Genomic DNA, 24853 nt, shown 5'->3' on the forward strand with positions numbered 1-24853 from the left:
CCCTGATCCTGCAGCCTCCCCAACCTGGGACCTGCTCCCCACATTGCCCTGCTGAAGGACAGCAATAGGATACACTAAATCAGGCTATGAGCCCCAAACTGGATCCCCGCAGTTCAGAGAGGAAAAGATGGAGTGAGATGGGGCAATTGGCAGAGAGGGTGTTAGGGAAGGGTCTTGTTACAAAGCTTTAGTTGAGTTAGTAGCTTTATTATTGGGTAATAAAGAGACAGAAGGTAATACGATCCTGTAAGATTTCCTTGGAGAACAGAAAGGTTAGTTGAGGTCTGCAATTTAGAAAGAAGAATTTAGAAGATGTGACTCCATAAAACTAAAGACAAGGGAAGAGAAAGAATAGAGCAATCTGTCTTCTGGAAGCCAATGGTGTTGATGAGGGACCCTGGGAAGCACAAAATCTAGGGAGACAAGGAGCTCCGCACTAAGACCCTCCCTGCCTGATGTGGGGGCTGCCCAGTGCAGTGCAAACCCAGAGAGAGTGTTCTTCAGTTCCTCCCCCCCAGGTGGCCGTCTTCTCAATAACCCTGGACTATGCACAGCATGGAAGAATAGCATGAACACTCACAGTACATTGTGCTTTGTACTTATTACAAAGCAATGATTTATCAGATACAAACAATCTATCACAGAGCTATACATACAGCATGAGCCATTTTATTGAGAGCAAACACATATGCACAGACTCATACACACATACACACTAACACCCACGTTTCCCTCAACCACCTCAGTGTCTGGGAAGAAATGGAGTCCCTTTAGCAGTAGTTACCAAAATCTCTGATCATGTGCCCCTTTTGGGGAATATGGGACCCCCAGCCTTCTAAAGGCAACTCCACGCATTTTTGAAGCCCTGAGGTGTCTTTCATCTGGCTCATCACTAAGTCTCAGATGTGGGTTACAACTGCTCCAGGGAAGCCGCAGCAGCTTCAGCTGAGGAATAGAGTGGGAGGCAACCAGGCCGGAGGCCCGCCCACCACTCCCACCTCTGCACAACCCCCACTCCTTCGTGGAGCAGACACTTACCTGGCCTGGCCTCCTTCAGGAAGAGTTGCCAGCCAGCACTTTGTTCCTCATGCAAACAGACAGACGTCTGGCAAACCTGTCACAGGCAACTACTCTTAAACTCAACCTGAGACCCAAGAAAATCGTACACTCAGACACACGGGTAGGTACAAACACACACATGCACAGACATCACAAATGAACTGAGAAAACAACGGGAAAGGGAGGGGGTTTATTTTCTTCTTTGTTTATCTCCTAAATCTTTCTCAAGTTTGAGTTGCTAATTCAAATTGATTACCTAGAAACAAAAATAACTGTTATTTTTACAGTGTCTATGAAAAGTGAGTTAAGTAGGCATAGTCTCTCCTTCATGTATACTTCATTCATTCAAGAAATGTTGGTTTTCACCTCCTTGTCGGACACTGCACCATTAACGCCAAGGATAAGAAGAGGACTGAAAGATTACTAGTATTTCTTTTCTCAATCTATCACTTATCAGGGAAAGAAGAATACATTAAAGACATTGGTTGAATAAACTGCATAAATTCAATCCTGATATTTAAATGTGATTACAAAGACTTCTTAACACCAATTAATGATCAGTGTTAGAGATTGAAACATTATCTCACAAAAGAAGTTTCTGGCTCAACCAAAATGCCCCTCGGGGCACATAGGTCAAGGGGCTTGACCTGTACAAGGTGTGACTGGTAAGGTAATGAGGCTCAGCTTTCATTTTGTTTATTCTCCAACACGCCAGAACTCCTGTCTCCAAATAAACGGTGTCCTTCAACAGAGTCACCACGGAAGGCTCTGTTCATTCTAACCATAGCTGTTCTTTTGGACCTTCGCTTATAACCAGTTTATGGGCCACATGGGAAAATCAGCCACTGTTTTTATAGTCTGCTTTATAATTCATATGAAAAGAAAGGGAGAGACCAGGTGTTGGGACTGTCAATAGGAATCAGTACACACGAGATGTCAAGTGTAATAGAGACATGGGAGGCCAGCAGTGAACTCCCCAAAGGCAACCACAGTACCTGACCTCCCCCTGGTGCCTAGCACAATGCCTGGCATACAGTTGGCAATTAATAGGTATAGGTTGATGGAAGGAAGAAATGAGGCAACATTATAGTCAAAGTGGTAATCTCAGTGTGCCATGCTTACACGTTGTCTGGACCGACGAAGGCTCCTCCCCTAGGAGATGAGCTGCCACGAGTGAAAGTCAAAGGAAAGCGGAGTTTCAAGCCCCTTTTGTTTCTTTACATTTTAATTTCTAATGAAGGCATAGGGCAAGGCTTTAACTAAAAGCATTCTAGGTCTTGATGTTCATAACCACGTATTTTGACACAAAGTCAAAGGGATACCAGAATCATCATAATAGCCAAAGGCATACAATTTCAAGACCAAATGTTTCACATTTGAGTCAAAGCCCACAAGTCAAGACAGGCTCTCCTGGTGGCCAGAGGCCTTGCTGATCCTGCCTTTCATGCCTACCCCCTGTCCAGGGTCAGGGCCTTGGGGTGGGGGTGTCAGCCAGTGACAACCAGGTCACTGTGCGCTGGCCCTGCCCTAGGCAAAGCAGACATCTGTTTGTGGAGGGGCCCTGCTTTGCTCCTGTCTGAGCCTGAGAAGCCTGACATTCCTTGAATCTAGTCAAGGCTCAAGGAAGCCCCCTTGGCACCCCGTCCATCAGGGGACTCTGGAGTTCACTCTCCAACTTTTTCTCTAAAAGAAAAGGGATTCAGAAGACATCCCTCCCTGGGTGGAGGCAGGAATGTTGGGAATAGATAAGAGGCGAGCTTTGTCCAGACAATCAAAATCTGCTGTTTTATTTCAGTTTTCTGGGAACATGAATAAGAAAAGCTTTTTTTCCCTCCATTCAAATTGCACACACCTCAAAGAAAACAATGGCCTGCAAGTGCGCTGGAAATCCCTGAAATGAGCAAGCCAGGCAGTCCTATCTCGTCACATCAAGAAAACCTTACATCATTTCAGAAATTCCTTGTGTGGCCCTTCCCTTCACAATGCCCCCCCTTGGGCATATTGCAATTTTTATTAATAATAAGATCAAATAAAATTATCATTATTGACTACATCCTATTAAGGACTTACAATATGCCAAGGCCCATGCTTAAAGTCAATTATCCAATCCTCATGAAAATGTTGTGCATTAGGGTTTATTCCAATTTTATAGAAATAAAAATAAGGTATATAGGTGATACCCCAAATCCAAAATATGATGGTGTTCCTTATGTAACTAGTATGTATTGCTATGGGTTATTTTTTTAGGGTTCTCTGGGAATCATTTTGTTACTCTGCATTGTGATAGTTGAAAGACAATAATGCTCAGAGAGTAGAAAACAAGGTTTGTGACGGCACAGGGTATAGAATGGTGATCAAATACACTTCAGAAACCAGGTTAATCTGACACCTGAAGCCAGTCACAGCCAGAGCTTGGCTGCCAAGTAATTCGTGTGTATTGTTTATGAGGTGAGTAGACACACATGGTCTTCTTCTGCTTAAACTTTAGTCCATTCTGACCTCCAGCCCAACCTTCCAAGTTTGCCTTGTCTGACTCTGGCCTGTCTCACGCTGACTCCGAGGCATCCTGTTGATCCATGAAGTTGTAAGAGCCAGGGAAAGTGACTCACAGTCTGATTCACTAAAACCTAGCGTATGTCTCACACATAATAGGTTCTCAACAAATACTTGTTGAATTATGGATTCTTTGCCAGAGACTCTGATTAGCCAAGGGAGAGCAGACCCACTTCACCTCCCTGTGCTCCTCAGCTGGGCTTTCTCAAAGAGATCCACGGCACTGTAGGTGTCAAACCGTTACTGCGTTGTCATTTCCAACTGTGTCCACCGAAAAGGTAAGCATGGTGTGCAGGGGTCTATGTGTTGACCTCCACTGGCTTTTCCCAACCCCAGGCCTGATCTCAGTCAGCCAGGACTGAAGGCTGCTTTTGCCACGGTTGGGGGTTCTCAGGGTATGCGCCTGGGCCTCCCAAACTTGGAAACCCTTCAGGAATGATTCAGGTCACTAATGGAGTAAGCATTTGTCTTTGCTGCTCCCTCCCCTCCACTTTATCCCTAATTTTCTTCATGTCCAGTTATTCATTTCTTTAAATATTCCACTAAAGCATTAATTAATAGCCAAGGTAGGATATTTACATTTCAGAACTCAAGTCTGAAAAATTCTCATACCCAAAGGAAGACAGCTCTGATAGGGAGAGATAATCAGTGAAGATGGAATAGTTGAGGTCAGGAATCCTTGCCTGGTTTCCCAAAAAAATCACACACTGGCAATAATTACTTGGAGCAACTCCTCAAAAAGTTGATGCTGTACCACACTCTACGAAGGACTGTGTACAGAAGATTCCCATTTAATAACCTCACCAGAGAAATACTGGAGAGAGTCAGTATCCTTTTTATAAACCACCACCTGTTTGAGGAGAAGCGGGTAGGAGACAGGAGAGGAGAAAGAGAGATGGATTTAGCAAATAGTTTCAGGACCAACTATTTACTAGCCATTCTGCTGAGCCCCGGTCCTGGGCATAGAGAAGATACAAGAGGAATATCTTCAAGGTGCTCATGAGTTAGCATGGAGATGAAATATATAAGCAGACACTGCAACATGATATACCAGGTGTTACAAAGCCAATAGGATCCCGGAACACATGGACCGGATTATTCATCCCTAGCCTGGGGTTTCAGAGTTTTCCCAGAAGGATTTCACTCACATTAAAGATATGTATTTGGCCTGGTTTCCGATCATTTAGTGGGGATGATATCCTCCACCTGGCTTTCCTCTGTCAACACTCTTCCCTGAGCAGCTGTCTGTTCATGCCCCTGTAGCTGAAAAGCACCCCAATTTAACCTGTGAACACTGACTGCCTCTCCTGCCTGGCCAGCAAACTTCAGGCCCACGAAGGAGAGGAATGCCATGTGTTGGTGGGCCAATGGTATAGGAGGAGGAAAGGCACTTGTTTGAATTTCCAGAAATGTTTGTCAGCAAAGTCATTCCAGAGGCAAGAGCAGATCCAGGTTTAGTGGACCCTGGAGTTTAGACAATTTGGGGCACAATTTTTAAGAAAAAGAATTTGAAAAGATTCCTGCTACAAATTTCCAAAAACATATGACTTATGAACACATTGCTAAGGTCCTTTGCAGAAGGTGGGCCCCCGCAAGTGAAGGGCCCTAAAGATTAAGCTTCATAGATTTCATGGAAAACTGCCTTTGCTCAGAGCAACAAATGGTCTTTCTCTGGAGAAAAGAATTGGGATGCACAGCATCTCCCATTACTTAATCATCCTGAACTACAAGGGCAGAGGGGCAGGTAGTCACTGATAGAGGAACATGTGCCAGAACAGGGCTTCCTTTACCTGTTCCTGTGGGGCTCCAAAAAGACACAATGCTATTTTTGGAATACAAACTTGTTTTAGCATATCAGCTTGGACTCTCAAATTGTCATAGCAAAGAAAATTATAACACTTTGTGCATTAGGGTTTATTCTGTGTGGAAACAAAATAGCTTTTATATTGCTTTTTGTTGCTGTTATTCTAATGAACCAAGGGCAGAAGATAATTAGTTTTAAAACAATGTATCGAAAGTAGTTTTTTTTTTAATACTTAAAATTTTTTTAATATATTTTTATTGATTTCAGAGAGGAAGGGGAAGGAAGAGAGAGATAGAAACATCAATGATGAGGGAGAATCATCGATTGGCTGCTTCCTGCATGCCCCCTACTGGGGATCTTGCCTGCAACCCAGGCATGTTCCCTGACTGGGAATTGAATAGTGACCTCCTGGTGCATAGGTCGATGCTCAACCTCTGAGCCACACCGGCTGGGCTTAATATTTTTACATGAAAAATTTTTTTGGAGATTATAAAGGTCAGAGGTTCAAACATCTCACATTAATGTCAGTAGCATTTAATTATTGCCTCTTTTTTCATCTAATACTAGTAGCCCATTTGCAGGAAAAATCCTGCAAGCGGCCGCTGCGGCCGCATGCGCTGCCGCTGCCACCGCTGTTGCGGCTGCTGCGCCTGCACCCGCGCGCCTCTGTCACCCGCCCCGCTCCGCCCCGCCCCGCCCCGCCCAGGCTTTCCCTCTGGCAGCCATCTTGCTTTCTGCTTTTCCTCCATCTTCCTTCTAAGTTGTCTTCAGTCTTCACTCCTCCCTCCCTCAGTGTATGCAAATTAACCGCCATCTTTGTTGGGTAATTTGCATACTCGCCCTGATTGGCTGGTGGGCGTGGCTTTGGATGGTGGGCGTGGCTTGGGTGTAGTGAAGGTGCGGTCAATTTGCATATTACTATTTTATTAGGTAGGATACAGAGTTGCTAAAGATTAAGAAAAAAAGAGTCTAATGAAAATCAATCTAGACGTACATTGTTGCACTCTTTCTTTAAAAAATTCTGGCCAAGCTTTAGCTGGTTTGGCTCAGTGGATAGTGCTCAGTGGATAGGCCTGTGGACTGAAGGGTCCCCGGTTGGATGCTGGTCAAGCGTTGCTGACTCGATCCCTGGGGGCGGAGGCATACAGAAGGCAGCTGATTGATGATTCTCTCTTATCATTAATGTTTCTGTCTCCCTTTCCCTTCCTCTCTGAAATCAATAAAAACAAAACAAAACAAAACAAACAAACAAACAAACAAAAAACAACCTGGGGTCAAACTTTGGAGATGTGTGTGGGGTGCTTAGACAAACAGATAGAAACTGAGTTGTATGACTTCAGGGCAAGGGCTGGAGATACTGCTGCCATTGTCCCTGTGTTGAGCCCTCCCCTGTCACAGCCAAACCTGATTCCACATGAGCCTGGTGAACACTATTAACTCCACCATGATGACTCCCTGAGATACTGCTTCACTCAACTTGTGTTCTGCCCGAGGCTCAGCAGCTGAGCCTTATGGGCAGTATAGCAGTTCTCAGTGGCCTTGGGCTGACATACCCTATGCCAAGTGCTGATGGCAGCCAGCCTTGGTTCACAGCATGGCCCCTCACATATGCATCCAGGCCCAGCACAGGCAGCTATAAACTATGGATCGCTTTGTAGCTCCAAACTGGTAACCCTGGTCTGGTCATAGACAGTGTCTGACATTGACCTGCACCGGAGTCTCTCCTAAGGGGCTGTAGAACCAACAAACACTGCTGGCCAGCTTCAGACCATGACAGAACACCATCTGATTAGTTCTACAAGTGGCACACCCAAAAGAAGTTTTCAGCCCCCTAGACAAAATCCCGGCAGCTGGGGTTGTCTGGGGTTGTGAGCAATCTTCACAGCCAGTTTGCCTGAGGATCAATACCACCCACTTCCATGCCAATGGCAATCAAGGCTCAACTACAATAAGAGGCCACAAACAACCAACACAAGGGACACTCCCAGAGCTCAGGTGATCAGGGAGACTGCACCACTGGTCCCAACAGGACACTTAATACATAAGGCCACCTTGGCAAGACTTAGAAACGTACCAGAGCTGCCTAATACATAGAGAGAGAAAAAACACAGAGAGGCAGCCAAAATGGAGAGACAAAGAAACATGTCCAAATGAAAGAACAGGAAAAATCTCCAGAAAAATAACTAAATGAAATGAAGGCAAGAGGTCTACCAGATATAGAGTTCAAAACACTGGTTATAAGGATGTTTAAGGAAATTAGTGAGAACTTCAACAAAGAGATAGTAATAATAATAAAAAGGACATAGAAACCATAGAAAAAGACCCAGTCATAAATGAAGAATATAATAACTAAAAGGAAGAATACACTAGAAGGAATCAACAGAAGATTAGATGAAGCAGAGGATCAAATCAGCTATTAGGAGTATATGGTAGCAGAAAACACCCATTCAAAATAGCAAAAAGAAAAAAGAGTTTTAAAAAATGAGGCTAGTTTAAGGGACCTCTAGGACAACATCAAGCACAAAAACATTTGCATCATAGGGGTACCAGAAGGAGAATAAGGAGAACAAGGGATTGAGAATCTATTTGAAGAAATAATGACAGAAATCTTTCCTAATCTGACAAGGAATTAGACAAACAAATCCTGGAAGTGCAGAGTCCCAAACAAGAACCCAAAGAGGCCCACAACAAGACACACAATTAAAATGGCAAAATGACAAAGACAAGATCTTAAAAGCAGGAAGAGAAAGACAGTTGCCTACAAGGGAGCTCCCATAAGACTACCAGCTTATTTATCAATAGAAACTTTTCAGATCAGAAACAATTGGATGAAGTACTATTTTATTGTGGTTTTAGTTTGCATTCTCTGATGATTAGTGATGTTGATCATCTTTTCATATGTCTATTGGCCATCTATATGTCCTCTTTGGAGAAATGTCTATTCAGGCCTTCTGCCCATTTTTTAATTGGATTGTTTGTTGTTATTTTTTGGTGTTGAGTTGTATAAGTTCATTATAAATTTTGGATATTAACCCCTTATCACATGTATCATTGCCAAATATCTTCTTCTATTCAGTAGGCTGTCTCTTCATTTTGTCAATGATTTCCTTTGCTGTGCTAAAACTTTTTAGTTTGATATAGTCCCATTTGTTTATTTTTTCTTTTGTTTCTCTAGCCCTGAGCTTTCTTCTCAGTTTTGCACCCATTATCCACTTCTCCACCTGGATCACCTGGATATCCCACAGGACTGCAACGTCAATATGGACAGACCTGAGCTCCTTGTCTTTCTCCTTGGCCTTCCCAAAGCGAAAATCTAGGAATCACCTTCAACAACTTTCTCTCCTTTACCCTCTTATCCAGTCAAATAGGCACAGAATAAATATGTTTAAAGGATAGAAGGAAGGAAAGAAGAAAGGAGAGGAGAAAGAGTGGAAGGGAGAAAAGAAGTTCAGGTGTTAAGTCTCAAACACTAAGTTCTGAATTAATGCAGAGGCTCAATTTGCACCAGGGGCCTTAGAGCCAACCATGCTCCTTGCCTGCCTGATAATTATGCTTTCTTTCTTACCTGTTAACAGAATAATGCTTTTTCTTGGGGAAAGCAATGTAGCTAGCTAAAATTACTATATTAATTAACCTCCCTCAAAGCTAAGAGTGGCCTGTGACATAATGCTAGCTAATAAGCTGTAAAATGTGTGAAAGTCACCAAGAAGAATGTCCCTTCTCAAATTTAAAAAAAAAAAATTAAAAAAAGCAAGGTCTAGACAGAAGAAAGCCCTTTGCCTTCCCCTCATTCCTGCTTAGAAGGAATCAGCCATATGCTTGCAACCATGGTGGGTAGCCAGAAAATGGTAACATGGAAAGATAGACAGAGCTCACGTGCCTGATACTGCCGATGCCCCGTTAGACCATGGTTGTGTGCCCACCTGCAGACTTCTTGTTGCATAACACAAAATGAGCCACTCTGTTTACTCAGTAGTCAGGCCTTCTGCTATTTGTGTTCCTGGTATCTGCCATTATTTTAACATCTGTATTCCTTTTTATATCTTTTTTTTTAAATCTGAAAATTCCTTGATTATCTCCCACAAGGCATAGGAGAATGTCACGAATACTGTTCTACTGTCCAATGCTGTCAGTCCTCTTTGGGAATTAGCTTTGCTGAAAGAGCCACTTACCAGTGGTCACTCCTTCTGGGTCAGCACACATCTAATAGGTGGCTGATGCCAGTGGAAATGCGTGGCCTCTCTCCCCAACTTCTCCTTGTGTCCCCACAGAAAACGATCTGAGAGCACCCTCAGTCAAATCCCAATACGCAAATGCTTCCAGGGAAGCCAACACACAAGCAGTTGTCCTAATTCTAAAATGTAAGAAGCAGAAGGCTCAGCCTGCACTTAAGGCAAATCTAAAGTGCTCACATCAAGGCATTCTCAGTCTTTCAAGGAAATGATTTTTTTTTTCCCTTTTAAACAATCGAGATGTAAAGCAGTTTGGCAGCATTCACACTTGCTTGATAACAAGGGTCCACGGTGACTTCTTAGCCTTCCATGGCCTCTTTCAACTTTATACCACTTGGCTTAAATGTTAACAACCTATTGTCTGGGTTTTATGGACTTTTATACACGATTGCCAACCCTCCTGGAAAAGAGCTGGGTCATTTTTTCTTTTTTCAGCAATTCAGGCATGAATATTGGAATTTGAAAGCAAATAAAAAAGGTCTAGTAAGCTCATGAAACTTAACCTTCCAGAAGAAAATAGTTCTCATGTCTACACACTCTCACACAAGCATGTGTGCCCACCCTACAATCACAGGTATATCCACAACAGATGTATTCTGTTTGGGGCTGGAGTAATCATGTATAATTTAGATTAAATAACTTTGTGCCAATATTTGTCCAAGTCATGGAGCCATCATTTTTAATTCCATGCTGCCAGGTGGGTTGGTCGTAGGAAGGAATTGTAATGATGTTTAAGAGCTTTACAAAGAACTGTGAGCTCAGAGAAAAATGAGGGAACTTTAAGTGAGTTCAGTACAAAGGACTGGAGCGTGGGACTTGTGATCAGAGGAGAGAGAGGCGAACTTGGTTCGGGGAAACTCCAGGAGTCCAGTCCTAAGAGGTCCCTGAGTCTCAGGTCAGATAACTGACACAAAGGAGACATTCCAAAAGAGGGGTTTTGGTATCACAAAAAAGTCTGGAAGAATTTTAAGAGAAAGATTTTGTTGTCATGCTAAGCAGAACTGGAAATAGCTTTTAAACAGGTTGGAGCTTTACGTTAATATCAAGGTTTTGCTCAAACAGAGAAAACAGTAAAGAATAATGACTGAAGAGGACAAAATGGGCAAGTGGTACAAATGGTATATCAGTGAGCAGGGGCCTGATCAGAGACAGAGAAAGATCTAAACCTGTGTGGGGGTGGGGGGTGGGAGGCGGGGGAGCTTCTCAGTATCTCTGAGATGAAGAGAGGGCCACAGAGTAGGTGTCTTATTTCAAGTCAGTGGTTCTTCCCTCCCATGCACATCACCACACCTCACCAAGCACTTCATTTGTATGAACAAAATGCCCGGTTTTGTCTACAAATTTCTACAAAGGAACAAGAAGTACAGATCCCTGTGCAGAGGGACAGGCCTTTCCATGCCACAGACGGATTTTCTTCCTGGTCAGGGGGTCTTCATAGCTCAGTCAGACATGCTGGCTTCCCGTGTCCATGAGATAGCCTCCCTCAGGATTAGTAGGTGGGCTGGGGCTGTGGTTACACAGAATCTGACAAAATAATTCTTGGCAAGGAGAGCGGTTAGAGAACAATCTGTTATGGGCTGAATCTTACTCCCCCAAACCCCCAAAGGGTGAAGTCCTAATACCTAGTGCCTCAGAATGTGACTGCATTTGGAGACAGGGTCTTTCAAGGGGCACTTAAGACAAAAGGAGGTTGTATGGGTGGGACCTAACTGAATAGGAATGGCATCCTTACATGATGAGAACAGGATGCAGACACACAGAGGGGAGATGATGTGAGGGCATAGGGAGAAGACAGACATCTGCAAGCCATGGGGAGAGGCCTCAGAAGGAGCTAACACTGCCCACACCCAGACCAGGGACTTCCAGCCTGGAGCACTATGGAGAAATAAATTTCTGCTGTTTAAGTCCCCCCCGCCGCCCGCCCCTCACCGGCCTGGCAGTCTGCAGACAAATACGCTGTCTATGGAGACCAAAGTCTTAAGAGGCCTCTGAGTGCTCCTGGTGGAGGGACTGTCTTGTAAACCCTGTGCTCCCAGGGCATAGCCCAGTGCCTGGCCTACAGGGCACTCGATCAGTGTTTGTGGAATGCGTGAATCACTCAGAATAAACCTTCCTGGCATTGAAACTTTCCAGGTGGTCTCACTTCCCTAGAGAATCTTATCGGGGTGGCTGCCAGGAATCTTGCTGTGTCCCAAAAGGCTATAAAATGCATAGCAGTAGGAACTTGTCAATGATAACAAGCCTCTGGGGGTAGGGGAGAGGGACTCAAACCCTTTTTAATTTACTTTTTTTCTGGTCTCAACACAATAACCTTAGGCAGGTCAATGATTAATTAATATTTCTTTTCATGAAAGTAACTTAGTAGTGTCCCATGGGCTGGTACCACAAATTCCATGTCTAGAAATACAAGACTTTTCCCTTATGCTTTCATTGCTCCAGCGCTGCTCCCACTTTATTTCTCTCCACTTTGGTCAGTGGTACACCCCTCCCCCATTCTCTCGTGTCTCAGGCTCTGGCCCTTGATTGTTTCTTATGCTTGAATCCTTGAATCCAATCAGTAGCACACTCCTGTCCATCTTTCCTTTCACTTGCCTCCCCTATCTCATCCTCTCTAGGCCCATCACCACTACAGTCCAGCCATGGCTCACGACCTGGGAACCCTGAGTGGCTTCCAACCTCTGACCTTTCCACTCCATTGCATGGTGTGTTCTGCTGCCAGACTCACCTTCATCAGGCCTCCACAACTCTTTCCAAGGCACCTGGATTGATAGCAAAGAAGGTTAGTCTTAGTTATTTTGTGCCTACATGCAATGGCTAAGAAGTTTGTAGAAGGAGGGAGAGTGAGAAGCTAGTAAATGCTGACATCTGCTACACTAATCTATAGCCATTGCTGTGGGGTCTTCCGGAATCAGAAACCCCATTTCCAGTTGCTACTATATAAAATACACACAATCAGATTCACCTTCAGTTGTTGGGCACACTCATTCAGCTTTCACAACATACCAGAGATCATATGTAAACTGTTAATTACACCATCTTTCCTGTTCATTTATTTTCACAAGGATTGTTATAAAATAGGACAGGGTTAGGGGTGGGAAGTGACATGTGGAGGCCAGGGGGACATGGGGAGAGAAGACTGCTCCCAGAATCACAGAGTGATCGCCAAGAACTATAATTCTAACCTTCGCCCTACATGGCTCAGTGGCTTGTGGGCTGGAAGAAGAAAAGTGCCATGTGTGATTTAGTCCATATGAGATGCTTGACCTCCCCAACTTCATGCTCCGACAGGCTCGGTGTGGGGCTGGGGCCAGCAAACAGAGCAGGAAGTGCAGAGCAGGGGAATGCTGACAGAAGAAACATTCATATGTTCTTCTCTGGATATTAATTACAAAAAGCCTTCCCTCCTACAGTCTATTTGTGGTAAATTTTCTGCTTACATAAAATTTGAAAACAAAGTAATCTGTTTTGTTAAACATGGAATGATGACTTCTTGAAGAACATTGGCATAATAAAAAGCATGGATACATGGAACAAATTGGTGGGTGCCAGAGGGGAGGGGGGCGGGGGGACAGAATAAAGTAGGTGAAGGGATTAGCAAAAATCATATATGCATACCCCATGGATACAGACAATAGTGTGGTGAAGGCCAAGGGAGGGGGAGGTGGGCAAAGGGAGGTTTGCAATTATGTCAACATTAAATTTTTTAAGAAAAACAAAAACACCTTCCTCTGGCTTGGATTTCTCCTGAGATCATGTCCATGCATGTGTTATAGGAGTTTCTGTAGCTGAGAGTCAAGTAATGGTCAGTGGCTGACCCAGCTCTGGGCCCAGGATCTTCATATTTGACATGCAAATGTGGTTGGGAATTAATTTTTAAAAAAACTTGTGATAAACAGAAATTTTTTTCTTGCTAATCATGACAGGTCTAGGCAGAGGTAAACTGTCCCTGACATGCCCACCAAAACTCCCCGATCCTAGATTTACTCCCTTACTCTGCCTTCCCATTCCTACCAGGTAACACTTTGAATACCCTGTCCCTACAGATACGTAATACCTATGAATCCCAAGAGCTGAAAATTTGGGGAAAATCACAGAAAGACATCTCCAGAGGATCTGGCTTGGATCATCCAAAGAGAAGGAGCTCTGTGTTCAGAGCTCCTCTTATACAGGGTCAATTCCACTTCCTCATCTGGCAAATGGAAAACATTCTGGCTAATCTCCAGCACTTCATTCATCATTCAGATCTATGATTGTAAAATAATGCTCTTTTAAACATTGTTAAACTATTAATGCTAACAAGTATTAATATTTCCTTATACAATTAATTGATTATTTCCTCTAAGTGACTATGGTTAACAGTCACACAAATTGTATGTGTTGGGTACAGTACAGGTGTGTGTTGTTGTATGTTGGCAAACTGGCTCTTCAGAAGGAAGGAAGGAAGACAGGAAGGAAGCCCTGATTTTGTAGTATTTTCAGGTTCTCCTGGTTTAAATACCCCTACCATGGCCAATTTCAAGCTAAAAACTGGCATAACTGAGCCACCAAACAGGGACTTAGGAAGAAATGCATGCAATTGGCTCTTGAGTGTTAACTCCAACTGACTCTGGCAGACCACCAGTTGGATATAATCTAAAAATGTCAAAATCGGCTGAAAAAAAATTTAAATTCCTATATTATGTTTTTGTTTTTTAATTTCTCCTTAAGACACACAAAGTTTGTGACAGGTAAGTCTAGCGTGACAATAGACAACCACATATTTTGAAACTGAATTTCCATGGATTTGGATGAGAAGAGGTGAAAATACTGAAACCAGGTTGGGGGTCCAATGATCCAGCTCTTCTCCCACAGGTCAGAGAATAATGGAAATAGCCAGACCATGAAGTTCTCCTCAGCACTTTCAGCCACTTGACCTTGTAACTACTGGAATAGCACGTGCTGGCATAGCACCATCCCCACCAAACTCATACTGAGCTATGTGCCAGGAACCCACCTCAACCCACAGCCCATGACAGGTGTTCCATAAACGTTAATCAAATATGAATGTATTTTTTAACAGGGTCTCAAATTCCAACAATTAGGACACGCCACGGTTTCTGTTCTGATCAAAGTCAAGCAGACCCAATAGGCTATTGGTCACTTGAGTGGGGAAGGAAACTAATGAGCAATACACCAGAAAGCAAGATAAATACTATCCTCTCTAAGGATGGCTGGACATGTTCTGTTGATGCCCTAGGTTTAGACCAACAGCAGAAAGTTTCTGGGAAGTCTATACCTATACTTTCCTTAGGGAAGGTAACTCTAGTTATTAAAATCCACATCAGAAACAGCATCTCTGCTGACAATAGTCTCTGGGCACTCGCCTAGAATGGAAGCTGTACAAATAGCCCATAATAAAGTTTCCTCATCTTTAAAACAAAGACACCAATGCCTGCTTTTATGGCCAGTTGAGCAGATTAAAGGCAATAATGTATACAGATTACCTGGCACCGTGCCTGGTTATGATGATTATTTACATATTTTAAGATTCCACATTCCTTTTTTATACCTTCCTACTTTTTCTTATTGATTTCATTCTAGTAAAAACACATCTCTAAAGTCTATCAAAAGTATGGTTCTGCCTCCTCGTCTCTGTGGATATTTCAAGCAGCTCACGCTACTGGCAATAAGTAAAGTTTCACCTTAGCTGGTGAAATATGTTGAAGGGTCACAATTTCCATATTTTTGCCTTTTAGGTTATGGTTGACAGAATAATAACCCCCTGAAGATGCACACATCCTCAGAACCCAAGACTATGTCACCTCACAAGCTGAAAGGGACTTTTGCAAATGTGGTGAAGTTAAAGGTCTTTAGATGGGTGGACTACCTTGAATTATGGTGATCCCAATGTAAGGAGAAAGGAGAATCACACCCAGAGGAGCTTTGATGATGGAGGCACCTAGAGCCAAGGAATGCTGGCAGCCTCTAGAAGCTGAATAAGACAAGGAATGATTCTCCCATAGAGCCTCCAGGAGAAGCCAGCTCGGTTCACAGTTTGGCCTTCGAGACAGATTTTGGACTTCTGATCTCCAGAAGTGTAAGATAACAAATTGTAGTTTAAACCACTAATTTGGTAATAATTTGTTATAGCAACAACAGGAGACCAATACATAGACTAACAAGGAAATGTGGATTCATGGGTCCCAGAGGGGGAAGGAATTCTTTCTCTCCAAACCCCACATGTGAGAAGAAAGGATACAGTCTCCTTGGCCTATGACTGTGTCAAGTCCTCAGAGCAAGAAACTACTAGTCACTACAGTACCCCAGACCTTCCTTCCAAGACAACTTAAGTCTGGGAACCTAAAAGGAAGAAGGCAAGCAGGTGGAAGTTTAGTGTATAAAAAATTATATTAAATTATATAAAAAGTTGTAAGCCATAAGTATTGTTAAACTGGGACATCTTGGGAGATGTCCAACTGCCGGACATCCCACAGGATCAGGCCTAAACCGGCAGTTGGACATCCCTCTCGCAATCCGGGACCGCTGGCTCCTAACTTCTCACCTGCCTGCCTGCCTGATCACCCCTAACCACTCTTCCTGCCTGCCTGATGCCCCTAACTGCTCCCCTGCTGGCCTGATCACCCCTAACTGCTCTCCCCTGACAGCCTGATTGCCCCTAACTGCTCTTCCCTGCTGGCCTGATGGCCCCTAATCGCCTCTGCCTCAGCCCCCACCACCGTGGCTTTGTCAGGAAGGACGTCCGGTCTATCCAGTTTCATTAGCATATTACCCTTTTATTAGTATAGATTAGAAAGGTTCAGAGCAATGGTATTGTAAGTGGATCCGGGAAGTTAACTAAGGAGTTTTTCAAACAAATATTGGAGATGAATTGGAAAATGATTACTTCAACTGAATTATGGCCTGGCTTTCCAAGAAGGAATAAAAACTTCAGCTTTAGAATGCATTAAAGATGTTTTAAAGCAATTAGGAACTATTTGTTAAGACACAATCTCCTCCCCACAGCAGTCTGGAGTTCTTTCATGAGCCCACCGGGAGCACAGCCTGAGCCTAACTCAGCTGGCCCTGCCCACCATGTGTGAGCCACCTTCATAAACTCTAGAAGGACGTGGGTCACTTGAGAGTGTCCTATGTGTTATGTGGAGTTGGCAGAGAGACCTGCATAAAGCAGAAGAGAAAGCAGAGCAAAAAACAGATGAAGTCCTGATGGTCTCCCATTTGGTTTGTGTTGTCACATTTTTGCAAAAGGCCCCCTGCTTTCCTTTCTTTCAGCAAAATGTTTTCAAACAGAGCTGCTAATAGACTTTAAACAAAAGACCTTTCAGTAGGCTCCCTCTAAGACTTTTGTGTTAGCTCAGAAAGCATATGGGAAAATAATCACTAAGAATGATTGTGTGTGTGTGTGTGTGTGTGTGTGTGTGTGTGTGGTGTGTACCCAAGCATATAAGCACAGGGGTATCTTGGGTGAGATACAAGTGAAGTTGGCTTACTGTGGATACTTTTGTGGGTGGGATTAGAAGAGCAGCAGGGAAACATACATTTACTTATTTATATAATTTTAAGTGGTGGTATTAAGGGTGTTTTTCCTTTTGTGTATCATTTCAGCTATTTTCTTTTTGCAAATATATATTTTTAACAGAAAAGAAATGTTTCTTTTTGGCTGAAAAAGTGGTAACACCTCAGAGCAGAAAACAGATGAAGTCTTGATGGTGCCCATTGTGTTTCCTGAATGAATTCCTTTCTTCTTACAACTGAAATACCCTGGACCAGGGAGTGAATGGCTCACCTACCTCATGGATGAGCACGGTGGTGCAGCTACATTTCAGGTAGTCTAGCCCAGGGCTCCTCAAACTGAAATGTGCAAATGAATCATCTTGGGATTTTGTTAAAAAGCATGTTCAGGTTCGGTCCTTCAGGGTGGGTCTGAGGTTCTGCATTTCTAGCCGGCTCCCAGGAGGTGCTGATGCTGCTGGTCTGGGGACCACCGGTGGGTCTAAAAAGCCCAGACCATTGTCAGACAAAGTATCACATCACAAGTTCTGCTTAGGGATCAGAGCCAAGAGGCCCCACGACTGTGTGGACCTTAAACCAGTAAGTCAGAGGCTTCCCAAAGCTAAGATTAAGGTCTGCCTATGATCAGACAGTGGACTCCAAACCAGGTAGGATACCTGATGGTCAAGGTCCCAGGGCCTCCAGGGCTTAAGGCAGTTCCCCCAATCTCAACACTGGAACACCTGGGAGGCACTGCCATAAGCACAGACCATCTGGATTCAGTATCAGCGCCCCCTTCTTTACTTCCTTTTTCCATACATGGAAGGCTTCTCCTGGGGCACCCAGGGGCCTACTGCAGTGAGGTCATGGCTGTTATCGCTAGTATTACAGTAAGGGCTGCAATGCCACCCAGCTGGAATGTCTGTTCCAAACACCAGGACGTCCAATTCTTTGTGATTACCTTTCAACAAGAACCTCTGGTATTTTGAAACTAACACACTTATTTAAAAAAATCAAATACTACATGATCAGCCAGAATCTGAGGGAATTTCCCGCCCCGAACTGCACATGCCAAAACTAACCAAACCACCTGGCTATGTTTTCCTTTTTATTGCTGGCATGCAAACAATACAAGCGTCGTAGTTTATGCTGGAGATATGGTATCACCCCTAACCAAGACAAAAGATCAAAACAGGCTTTGTTCTAGGACACTCTGTTCTGTGGCCAGGGAGATCATGAAGGATTTCTACTTGCAGGCCCTTGGAGTACAAATTAGATTCCTTCAAGTCCCCAGTAGACTTGTTCCTGTAACCAAGACATTAATAAGGACTTGGCTGCCTGATGCTATCTGTGCAGTTGTTTCTCCAGTTCCAGCCAAGAAAAGCATTGCCCATGGCGAGGGTTCCCTTCCTGCTGGGATGACGGGGCAAATCTCTGCCTCCATATGTCTCTGGACTTTTCACCAGTGTTTTAGGACCAGTCAGAGATTCAGAATCACAGAATCAAATTATCAACGATTTCAGAAATCATCAAGCACACTCGGTTTAACTTGCAGATGAGGAACCCAAGCCCAAAAGATGTTAAGTGCTAGGAGCATCTGGCCCCAGAGTCAGAACTCTGTCCTCTGCCCCCAGACCCATGCTGGGTCCACTGCCCTCCCGCTGCCCTCAGAGCACGCTGACACCAAAGAGTCTTCCATCCCACACAAGAAAAGTGGCATTTCTAAACCTCCTTCAAGGTCACATCCACCCACAATGCGTGGACAGCATCTTCAGAGCCTGAATAGGTAAACAGTCTCTAAGCACCTAATTATCAGATTAATATCAGAAACCTCACTGAGTTCAAGAACTGACTATGTGTGTCAAGAACATTGAATACATATATTGATGATTCACTATTTCCTGGGTCGTATTTCCTAATACATAAGTGGTCCTCCCCTGCTTCCTAAGAGTATTTGGAGGGTCACTGGAAGCAGGCGTTATTCTAACAGTCATTGTGGAGAGGGGTTTGAAGTCCATGCACCTGGGTTTGACTCTGGCTCACTGGCAGCGGACTTTGAATGAATCCTTTAACCACTCTGGCTATCATCTATGCTAATAAAAGGGTAATATGTAAATTGGTCAGGATACCCTAACAATAATGATTGAACAGCAGGCTGTGTGGGGCGACCAGGCCAGCAGGGGGGGGCAGTTAGGGGCAACCAGGCTGGCAGAGGGGGGCAGTTGAGGGTGACCAGGTTGGCAGTGAGGGGCAGTTAGGGGCAATCAGGCCAGCTGGCAGAGGTGGTTAGGGGTGATCAGGCTGGCGGGGGGGTGGGGGCAGTTAGTGGCAATCAGGCAGGCAGGCAGGTGAACAGTTAGAAGCCAGCAGTCCTGGATTGTGAGAGGGATATCCAACTGCCGGTTTAGGCCCGATCCCAGGGACATCTCCCGAGGGGTCCCGGATTGGAGAGGGTGCAGGCTGGGCTGAGGAGACCCCCCCACCGTGCACAAATTTCATGCATTTGGCCTCTAGTTTCTCATATTTGAGAATGAGGTGAAGACTTCTATCTCATAACTTTGTGGAGAATTGAAATCAAATAGACATTAAGTTAAATGCATAACACAGTGCTCGGCACATAGTAAGACCTCAAAGATGAAACCTGTATTTTCCCTCCTCATTTTCTTTGTGCATCTGGTTTTTCCTAAGGAGACTTCAACTTCCCCACAGGCTTGGTCCCTTGAAGTGAAAGGCTGACACACAGGAAACAATAAATGCTTCCAGTTTATTTCAAAAGCAGAAGAGAACATGATGCTGGCCCTTGAGGAGCTTTTATTGTCTGCACAAGCACAAGAGAGTGAGCTAACATGTCCAGCACTTAGCGTGTGCTGAGCACTTTGTGTTTTTTCATTTAATTCTCATCCCGATAACACGCATTCGATCACGAAGCTCATCTTACACTTGCAGATACACAGGCGCCAAGAGATTTACTTACCCAAGGTCACAAAGTTACTAAATGGCCGAGCTGATCTTCAGAACTCTTCCCACTTAGAGCCAGGTTTACAGACATGCCACCTTTTTATGCTTCCAGGGTCATTTTGCAGCTAGTCACCGAGAGAAATGAGGCAACACCTCTCCCTGCACACGGGGCAAGTTAGCTCACTCTTCGCTGTAAAAGCAGCAGATCCCCAAGTTCACAGTTGCAAACCCACTGAGTGGGTGGCATCCATCCGGGCCACATGCATTTCTGTGGTAAGAGGTAACATATACTGTTTGCTGTGCTGTGATTGATAGTCCTTTTTCTCTGATGCAAGAGTCTTGTGGCTTCGGCAGCATCTATGAAATGGTAAGGGGCTAACTTATTAGCTTGTATATTTGTTAAAATCAAATGCCAGGCCTGGCAGAATACAACAGTAAAGACTGAATAAAACAGTAAAAGTGGTCTGGTCTTTTAAAAAAAGTCTCAGGCAAAGCTCAAGTGAGTGCATGCACACATACTCTCACACTTTGTTTACATAATGTAAACTCTTGAAGAGAAATGGATTTCAAATAACATCTTCCCTCCATTGCATTGTTTGAGCTACTATTATTTTACATGTCCCTGTACATTACAAAAAGCAAATCACGAAATTTTTCTATGTACCAATTCAAACGTATTTCCCATGTTAACTCTCTGTGTAAGTTGATTTCATGCCCCCAAATTAATCCCCCAATTACCAAGGCATTCTGGAAACCCTACTGTTAGTGATTCAGGTCCGGAGAGCAGCTGTATCGCAGCCACAGGGCCCAATGAGCCAGGGAAGCCTGAAGAAGCAGCAGAGGAAAATCTGGAAACAGATACTGATGGGGCAGGAAACAAAGAGGAAAATGAGACAGATGGAGGTGATAAAGCACAGGATGGAGAAAATAAAACAATCGTGAGAAGGAATGGGGCATGAAGTTAGGGAGGACACCAACTCAGAAGAAAAGGAGACCGAGGAGAAAAAGAAAGTCACCGGTACGTGTAAAGAAAGAACATCACATTGGGAAGAAGGAAGTAAAACAGGAGATTTCCCAGGGAAGTGGAGCCACAGCCACGGCTGCTCTGCCTCAGCTGCAGCCAAAGCCAAGCTCCTGGCTGTCAGGAAAGAGAGAGATCAAGTCTCTGGTCGCTCTCCTGATTGAGGCACAAATAGAGAAACTGGAGACCAAACTTGGACATTCTGAGGAGCTGGACACTGTGATGGACAGAGAGACACAGAGACAGTAGTTGCTTCCTGAAGTCCAGGACTTCCACATGGAACAGCTGAAATCCTGAGTGGTGAGGCTGGCAGCAAATGGAATAGGAGCACCAGCACCTGGCACAATGCTCATCAGGGCCCCTCCCTACCCTCTGATGAGCCACCACACATCCTCGCGCCATCCACCCCAGCCGGGTCAAACACCAGGCCCAGGGTACCTGAGCCTGGACAGCCCCTGCCAGGCTGCCTGAGTCCCACCATTGCAGCCACCATCCCCTCTCTGGGAGGGGCCCTGCCCTCCTGGTATGCCTCTAATTCCAGGAAACATCTTAGGACCCCAGGTGCCCCTCAAGGCATCTAAGGACATAAGACCTGACTTGGTTCAGCCTCCCAGACCGTCGGCCTTGGCAGCGGCTGCCTCCAGTGAAGCTCTCTGGCTCTAGTGGAGAGAGATAATCAACAAGAAGTTATTGATCATCTACTTTGTGCCCAGCTAAGGTAGGCACTCTGAGAAAGAAAAAAAAAAAGACACAGAACTTACCCAGGAAGGAACTTATTATTTAACTGAAGAAATAAAACTAACAAAGAGGAAAAATAAAAACACAATAAAATAAAAATGTAAATTTAAAGTTCTGAAAAAAAAATTTTTTTTAATTTAAAAAACAAATGCAACTTGGAGCTGGATATACATTGAATCCTCGTCAGTCATATGCCCTCATGGGAATTTGCTGGGGACTGGGCAGTGCATCTGTGATCCCTGGATAACTGGGCGTTAGGAAACCAAAGCCAGGCCAAAGGCAGCAAAGACTAAACTCACCGCAAGGCCTGCAGCTGGCCTTCGGCAAGCAGCACTGGTATAAGGTTCTCTTTCCGGGTCTGCTGATGGACTGTAGCCTCTCCTTAGCGTTCCTGTGTTAGCTGAAGACTCCCGAGGCAGCTTCCATCAGACCTTGTATTTCTTTTCGTTCCAAAAGGTTCACTTTGCACAAACAGATGTGATGCCACCATTCAGAACACTTATCTATAAGGGCCCTAATGATCATGTTTCCCTGGTCTTCCAGGAGGAGCAAAAATTCATCGTGGTTTTATGTCTCTATGGGTCTCACTAGTCTGTATAACATCTTTTATTGCTTGACTAATACAGCCGATGTTATTGGTACCCTGCCCTCCATACCTTTGATGCTCTCTCTTCCTTAGTCTATCTTTCTGCCTATGGTAACCATAAGCTGAACAAGCCAGAGATGATGAAAAATTAATGCTCCCAGGATGAATAAGGAAGGACTGCCCTATTTTCCCCCTTCCTTCTATCTTCCTTTTCAGCATAAATGTTTGGTTAACACGGGGACATAACAAGAGGAAAAAAAGACATGATAGGGTTCCTTGGTCATTTGTGTGTCTTAGAAAACCATTGCCTTCTTTCTGCATTCGCAGCAAGTTCTGGTTCAAATGGATAGTGTGCCCTCTTAGGGCTGTCAGTGACCCTTGCCCCCTGCACCCCCCCACCCTCCCACCCCACCCCCACCCCCACTGCTCAGTCATAGGCAGGCTTACCTTGTGTTTGCTTGAGTCTTCCCTGGACTGTGACACCTCCTGGGTTGTCTGGAATATAGTGCTCATGAGCATCTGGAACACTACATATGAGTGGACCCCTACTGTGTGTAACTACTCAGCTCAGGTGCTGTACCACTGCTCCGTCAGACTCCAATTACAACCCACAAGTTCAAAGATAACATCAAGGATTTCAAGATGGCAATGGCAGAGCATTAAACCAGGTGTGGGCCCCTTCTGAGAGCAGGGCCCGTGCCACTGCTCAGCTCACCGCCCCTGACACTGGCCCTCATCACCAGGCTCAGAGAGAGGGGAACCCGGCACGGGAACCCCTGAAGTGGGAAGCGGGGTTCTACATTACAACCATTTACCCAAAGGGATGACCAGGGGCAGGGCACTGAACTCTTTGGTCATCCGAGTCCTTATGCAATGGTTGTCTTGAACGTGCTACTTACAAAAGTTTTGTTTCTGAAAGTGTATCATTCTACCAGAGTGAGTTCCTTATGTTCAAGTAGATTTATTTAAGACCTAGAGCGAGTTTAAAGAACACACCTGCACCTTTCTCTGGGGTTCCCCTGCTTTCTCTGGTGCCCCTTAGAAAGTGAAAAAAGCCTGATAGCTTTGGAACATACCTGGTAAGAGCAAAACTCTTTCTATATGTTAAGATAAATTCCACGGTTATTTTTCTTTTAAATGCTGAGAGCTTTGCAGGCTTTCCATTGGGGAGCTTTGAAGTCTGAGTGTGCACATAGACATAGACACACACACAAGGTGTGCATGCTCTCGCCTTGCCTCAATGCCCACATCCCCCTGGCTGACCTCAACAGCTGCTGGGCCTGTGGACATGACGCTTGTTGTGTTCTCTGGTTTCCAGCTGTGTTCCTGCACCTGCCTTCACCTCTGTTCTGTATGTTGCTGGTACGTCTGCTGGATTTCCGTAGTAGGCCTGTGGAGGAACATAAACATTTTGTTTCTTTTCTGAACAAGACTTCCAGTGCGTGTGTGTGTGTGAGTGTGTGTGTGTGTGTGTGTGTGTGTGTCTGTGTGTGTGCCTAACTTCCTAGAAACCAGAGCTGTTTTCTTGTGCCAGGCGCCACAGCGGACAGCGGACCTTCCTGTGCAGGAGGTCATTTCAATAAGAACTCGGGGCTTAGTAAGTGAAGAAAAGAAAGTCATTCTCAGACAGGATGTTGGGAAGACGCCCTAAATGAACCTTGCTGGGCAAGAGACGCCAAAGGGACCAAGAATGTGGGCCAGTCCCCCAGGAAGTTATTCATGAGCCTGCACTGCATGATAAACAGGCAACCAAAGCCTTTTCTATACAACAAAAATCACAATGTTCAAATTCCAGAAAATCCTCGAACAATGACTGCACATTCCTCGTCTCCCATTTGCTTATTTGTGTACCAAGTACTTTCAAAGAAACTAGAGTTCTGACTTGGGTTTCTGAGCAGGAATACAGTGTGCAAACAGATGTGTGGTGATGGCCGTGTTCCCCGGTAACAGTCTTCCGTTAAGGGGGCGTGAGGCTCCTGTCGCTGTGCCAGCCCTGTTGTCCTAAATCCCTTCTGCTCCCAATGGCCATGTTGAAGGTCAGCGTGCAGTAGCGTTAAGCCTGGTCAGCAGGACGGGGTCAAAAGGTGGGGAGACACTCCTGTGGTTCATTTTACCAGGAGATGTAAATTGGTCAGGTCAGAATGTTCTCCCGAATAAACAAAAAGATTATTTGGGGAACTTAGAAACTATCTATACATTTACCTGATTTGAAAGAGATATATCAAAGCTCCTTTGGGGTGCATATTTTTTCTTATATTATATATTATTATGCATATGTGTGCATACATGTATAACATATATATATATAATTATAACAATATTCTGAATAGTGTTTTATAAATAAATATAAATGTCTGCAGAATATAAAATTTAATTCTGAAGATAGTATTATGTGTCTCACTATCCCAAATACT

This window comes from Eptesicus fuscus, chromosome 9 (assembly GCF_027574615.1).
Source record: "Eptesicus fuscus isolate TK198812 chromosome 9, DD_ASM_mEF_20220401, whole genome shotgun sequence".
Taxonomy (NCBI): Eukaryota; Metazoa; Chordata; class Mammalia; order Chiroptera; family Vespertilionidae; genus Eptesicus; species Eptesicus fuscus.